This window comes from Erithacus rubecula (assembly GCF_903797595.1).
Source record: "Erithacus rubecula genome assembly, chromosome: 1".
Taxonomy (NCBI): Eukaryota; Metazoa; Chordata; class Aves; order Passeriformes; family Muscicapidae; genus Erithacus; species Erithacus rubecula.
Window position 1 is genome coordinate 99,401,431 of NC_136658.1, and position 6,166 is coordinate 99,407,596.

The window sequence follows — 6,166 nt, forward strand, 5'->3', positions numbered from 1 at the left end:
GTGGGAGCGGCTGCCGTGTGGGGATGGCTGCCGTGTGGGAGCGGCTGCCGTGTGGGGATGGCTGCCGCGTGGGGATGGCTGCCGTGTGGGAGCGGCGCCTCGGGGCTCCTGTGGGCACAAGTGAGGTGGCGGGCGCCGAAAGGGCTCACACGCTAGCCTCAGCCCCGCAGCATGGCTCGGTGTGTTACCCTGAAGCCTTCATAAAGAAGGTTCGGCTCTTCAGAGATCACAGGATCAGTCTTTCCCAATCAGGTTGGGAAAGACCTCTGAGGCTGTCAAATCCACCCCGTGACCGAACCCGTATCAACGAGACCGTGGCACTGAGTGCCATGTCCAGTCTTTCTTTAAACAGCTCCTAGGACGGTGACTCCACCAGCAGCCCATTCCAATGTCTACTCACTCTTTCTGTGAAGAACTTCTTCCTAATGTCCAACCTAAACCGTCCCTGGCACATCTTGTGTCCTCTCACCCTGTGGCTGGCGGAACAGGCTGGTCCTGCCCGTGAGCTGCGCAGTGTAAGGGCACCGAGCCTCCTTGTTCCCGGCTGGCCGCCCCGCTCCCTGGCTGCTCCACACGGGAATGGTGCTCCGGACCCTGCCCCACCTGCATTGCTCTGTCTCACTGTTGGGATAGTTAATTCTCCTCACATTGGCTGGTAAGGGGCTGTGTATTGGGTTAGTGCTGAACACAGAGTTGCTAACACAGAAATGTTTCTGTTATTCATGTGTTGAAGACAGAATATGCCTTTCCTCAGCTGGAGTCACCTGTCCCAGCTGTGCCTCCTCCCACACACTCACAGCCCCCTCGCCAGCGTGGCTGTAGGAAAAGCAGAAAAGGCCTTGGCTCTTTGTAAACCCTGCTCAGCAATAACACAAAACATTTCTGTATTATCAACTCTGTGTTCAGCACTAAGCCAATACATAGCAATGTGAAAAGAATTAACTCCACCCCAACCAAACCAGCACAATGGGGCTAGTGTATGGATAGGGTTCTGTGCCTTTCTAATCTCATTATATTAAAAAACAACAACAAACCAAACACCCTTTTCTCAGTATTTTTACACTCTTTGGTCTCTGCATCCCCTGTGGCATCTCCCAGCTCTCATGAGTGAGTTGGACAGTTCAAGTTTTTTCTGCTGACATCTGCAGCAAGTGAGGGTCTGTGTACATCCCACAGAGACTGACTTGTAACTCCTTGGGAGATGAATATCAGAAATGAGGAGTGCTACATTTCTGTCAGAAAATGCACTTGGAACAGGCTGCCCAGGGAGGTGGTAGAATCACCATCCCTGGAGATGTTCAAGAAACATAGTTTTTTGAAAAAAGTTAATATTTATTTTAGAATATGAATAGCAGCATGTTAGTCCTAGAAAGCATTAGTAGAAGAATTTTAATGCAAAAAGGGAATCACCTGAAGAATATGTAGCAAACAGTTCATCAGGAACAGTACTGTGGAAAGACAAAGTATGCACCCTTGTACTATTTTCCTTATGATGATAATTTTTCTTGCTCCCTCCTAAAATTCCTACATTTCTTTACTGCAGATTCTTTATAGACTTAACAGAAGCAGCTATAGCAGGAAGAAGTTTAACCACTGCACTGCTGAACTGGGCAATGCTCCTTAACAGGCAAATTAATGGGACAGCAGATATACCATGAACAAATGGTACACTAATTTCCAGCACCCACAGAAAATACTGATATTTTATTATGGACTTGGTTATAAAGATTATAGCATGGAAGAGTTAAACCTAAAATGTACCTAAGTGACCAATGAATGAAGAACACTAATTGTCCTTTTTCTCCACTGCACCATGCTTTGCACCATGAGTTATATTTGCAGAATATAAGCAGCCAGAGTGAGGTAAATGCTTATGGAAAACTGATTTTTCAGCATTTTGGGAAGGTTTTTTCAGGATGTAGAGTGATGGTGTAGTTTGCAAAGTAATTGCATTTCTTGATGCATTTCATTAATAAATCTCAAGGAGTTTGAGAAAGAAAATGTTCAAAGCTCAAAATTATAGGTGAACCCATAAGAGGAGTGATGACATCAAGGTGAATAATAGTGAATAACTTGCTCTGTTTAGTTCTCAACCAAAGGTAAGTCCATACCATGGGTAGCATCAGCTGTTCCTCAATTCTTGCAGGGGACAGACATAAAAATATTTCAAATATGTTGTCTTTCTTTTTACGTTTGGTACATGAACAGTAAAGAAAATTGCATTTTTTTCTGGACGCAAAATGGTACAAATGTTGCAAATATGTATTTTTGTCATCAATTTAGAGGTATGTTTATATAGCAATTATTAATACAATTATGTAACACAGATATAAATATCTGAAGATGTTTTTTTAAAAAAATGTAATCCAAATAATTATATTAGCATCTTCAGTGCACTTTTCCCATTAATGTGGAAGTTAACCTTTAAAACTATTTATATGACTGATTAAAATAAATAGGAAAACCTTTGTAGATAAGAATACAAATATATTTGCTTTCATGTGAGTGTATTCTTCTCGTATGCTGGAGGAGGTTGTCCCTGCAAAAGGGATAATATATGGATTATATTACAAGGACAAGGATAATAGATGCCATAATAGACAATGCACAGTTCAAAACAGACAGCTTTAAAAAGGAGCTGAATTTTCTGCTGCTGAGGCCACAGAAAAAAGAGATTTGGCATGATTGACTCCTGGCTGTTTCTAACATAAGGACCTCTAGCAAATTTCAGTTTGATTTTGCATGCTTGGTAATTGGCTTTTCTAAATACTTGTGAAAGACACATTTCCTTCAGAAAACTGCAGCTCAGAGAAGCTTGAAAGTGTTGCTACAGTTCATAAACTATGTCATCACAGGCAGAAATAAAATTTAAGAAACTTGATCTCTAATCCTCTGTCTTAGCCATTATGGTCTGAGCTTTCATAATGTTGTATTAGATTGCTTGTTTATTTTTTGATCAGGAAAATAAGATCAGTCCTTTACTACTAATACAATTACAGTTCTTTGCCATAGATTTATAATTGTAGGGGGAAAAATGGATTTGTTGCACATTAATATTAAAATATGAGTGTGTAACATCTGCCCATTAAATACCAATTAAGTTTCCTGCTCACACTGATCACTGGAAAACATAATTCTGGAAGGCTGGTTTATTTTGATATTGTCCTTCATGTCAAATCTTCTTTTCTATTAAAACAAACAACCCCAACACCCCCCATGTTTTTCTATTGTTTTCATTAAAACAATTTTTTTTAAATACCATGACTTGTCACTACAGTTTTGCCAGCCTGTTTAGAATTAGGTTTTGATGTCTTTATAAAATAAACTGCAATTCCACCTCTTAGAGCTTTTTGTTTACGTTGTGTTTTAAGTGGAAAGAATGCTGTTTGGCAGATCTCTTCAAGTTCATTGCAAAGATGTAGTTAATAGGAAATACACAACCACAAGGGCTCCGGTAAATTCAGCCTTGGGCTGTTAAGCAGCTTCACGCAATGCTGTGAGCCTGTTGCTCTAAATGCCCACAAGGCACAGTGGGAGGGGGCATTCGGGCACACAGCTTTGCTGGGTGGGTCTGCAGAGCACATCATCAATTTCCCAGGTTCCTGTCACTTTGAGCACGTATTTGTTAGGCAGCGAATTGAACTGGCTTTTATTGGGTGCAGGATGACAGACTCTCACAATTCCTTTGTGAAGGGGGAGTAGTTTGCATGTCCATAAGAATACTCCTTCATCCTTTCTACTTTATTCACTTCCTAAATAAAAACAAAACAAAATTGAACAGATTTTTGTATTTAATGATACTGTCATATTTAGAGTGAAACTTACCTTGTGCTCTTTCTTTTCATGCTTTAGGTGGGTCGTTCTTTGACGTTTGTCAGAGGGACTTTATTGGCACCTACGAGGTCTGAAGTCATACATTCAGAAAGTAAATTGGGTGTTGAGAACAGATGCCATTGCAGAGCTATTTGTGCTTTCCCACTGACCTACCTTTAATTGCAACAAAGTCTTTACTGCACTCACATGTGAGGTAAACCAGGACTTGAATTTCAGCACCTGTTGTCTCACCAGCTTTGTCACCTTTTGACAGCATCCAAAATACACTCTGTGCTTTCCAAATAAAGATTCTATAATCTAAGACAAGGGACAGGTAGAAGAGAGACATATATAATGCAAAACCCCCAGTGTAATTCAACTGCATCTATTTGACTTTGTATTACTATGGTTAAAAATCCAAACGTTCCTTGCCTAATTCAAATCCTTGGCTTCTCGCTGCAGCCACCTGTAGCTCTGGTTCCACATTTTTCAGCTACTCCTTCAGCTACTGAATAATTCTTCTGTCATTCGATCAACAAGTTGTTGATATCACCAACAGAGATGTGTGGATTGGCTAGTCAAGCACAGATAACAGGCTACCAGTAGCAGTGAGAACACAAAGAGAGCTTTTTGATGCCCTTAAGCACCCATCACAAAAAAGCCCAACTCCTTTCAAAATTCAAATGTACCTTAGATTTCAGTTGAGAAGGACACATTCTGGAAATCAACTGAGGCTAAAAAATTACAGGTCCCGCATCTGTTGCCAATTATTATATATTTTGTGCATTATTTATTTTCCTTAAAAAATTGTTTTCACAGTAATCCCTAATTTCTTAGCAAGATGATGTGAAAAGCTTTATCTCATTTGCTGCAAACTTATTGATTTACATATCTTCATAAATATCTATGTATGCATATTAAATGTAGTACATTATTTATCTAAACGAGTTTCTAGGTCTACTGAATAATTTTCAATTAAAGGCACACATTCCTTCTGGAAGCAAAACACCCTTTTTTGGACATAGTCCAGTTTCTGTGCAGAGTACTCATTAGTCCTTCTGCAGTTCCTTGCTCTCTGGTACCGTGGCATTTGTTAAGGCCGGGTTTGCACCTTTGCTTTCCTTTGCCTCATATTTATTAAAACCCATCATATCTGGTACCTTCCACTACTGCTTTCTTTCTTGGAAGGAGGAGGAAGCATTTGCCACAAAGGAGCAACACCCAACCTTACATAAGCTTAATCCTAAAGTGCATTTAGGAAACTCTAGGACTCCTTCTCCCATCATTAATGAAAATGGTCATTCAGATGGTTTCCCCTAAAGATCCCTTATCTGTTTCACACACATTATCCCCTACTACTTCTCCCAGTGTGATGCTGTTGATGTCAACCCCCACTCTCTCTGGAGAAGGGCTGTGGCTGGCATGATGCAGCTCATGGTGTAGGAACCGAGGGGCACAGAGTAGTGGGGCACAGCCTGACAAGAGTTATTACTTTTATCTGCTTCCATCGAGCACAGCATTTTAAACTATCCCCTCGGGCTCATAAATTAGTACAATATGGTGCTGGCACACCAAAAAAACAATGCCTTAGCTTGCTTTGGCTGTTGTATAGATGAAAAAATGTCACATTTGTCAAGTGTGATTAAATAGGTTCTCCTTCCTCTCTGCATGTAACAATGCAGGGTATTACACAGCCCCAGCAACCGGGTGTTACAAATGGAAGCAACTTCGCTGAACATCAAGAGTGGTAATTTCATGAATTGAAAAGCCTGAGGGATCAATCCATTGTTACAGAAAATGGGAATATGAAACAGGTAAATTGTATGTCTGGTTCCAGACATTCTCTGAAGGATATTGGATGATTTCCATCCACAGCAGATGCATATATCATCAAAAGTTAAAGCACTGGAAAATTGCTAACCCATCCAGTCACTTTAATGTGTTCTGCCTTGCTTTGAACAAGGCTGCAGATCTGAGAGCAGATCTCTCTATGGGTTTCCAACCCAGTTTAACAAGCTTAGCAAAAAATACATTATTGTAATTATGTTTTACCATGGGAAAAATAAAAATCTCTGCACAGCAAAGCTAAGACAAAACTAAAATTGAGAAACTCTGATCACTTTTTAAGGAGCATAAGTTCTGCAGAGTAGCACTGGTTATTATTAGGGTGCTAACAATTTTGTACTGAGATTTCCTTGGCTAAGATAATGAGTTTATTTAACTTGCATAGAGGTCACTCTCACTCCCCTTGTTTTCAGATTTTGGCACTAAGCCAAAATCCACCTCTTTCAGAAAACAGCTAAAACATTTCCAAGAAGGTTGTTAATTGGATCAGTTCCCAACTTTAAGACCA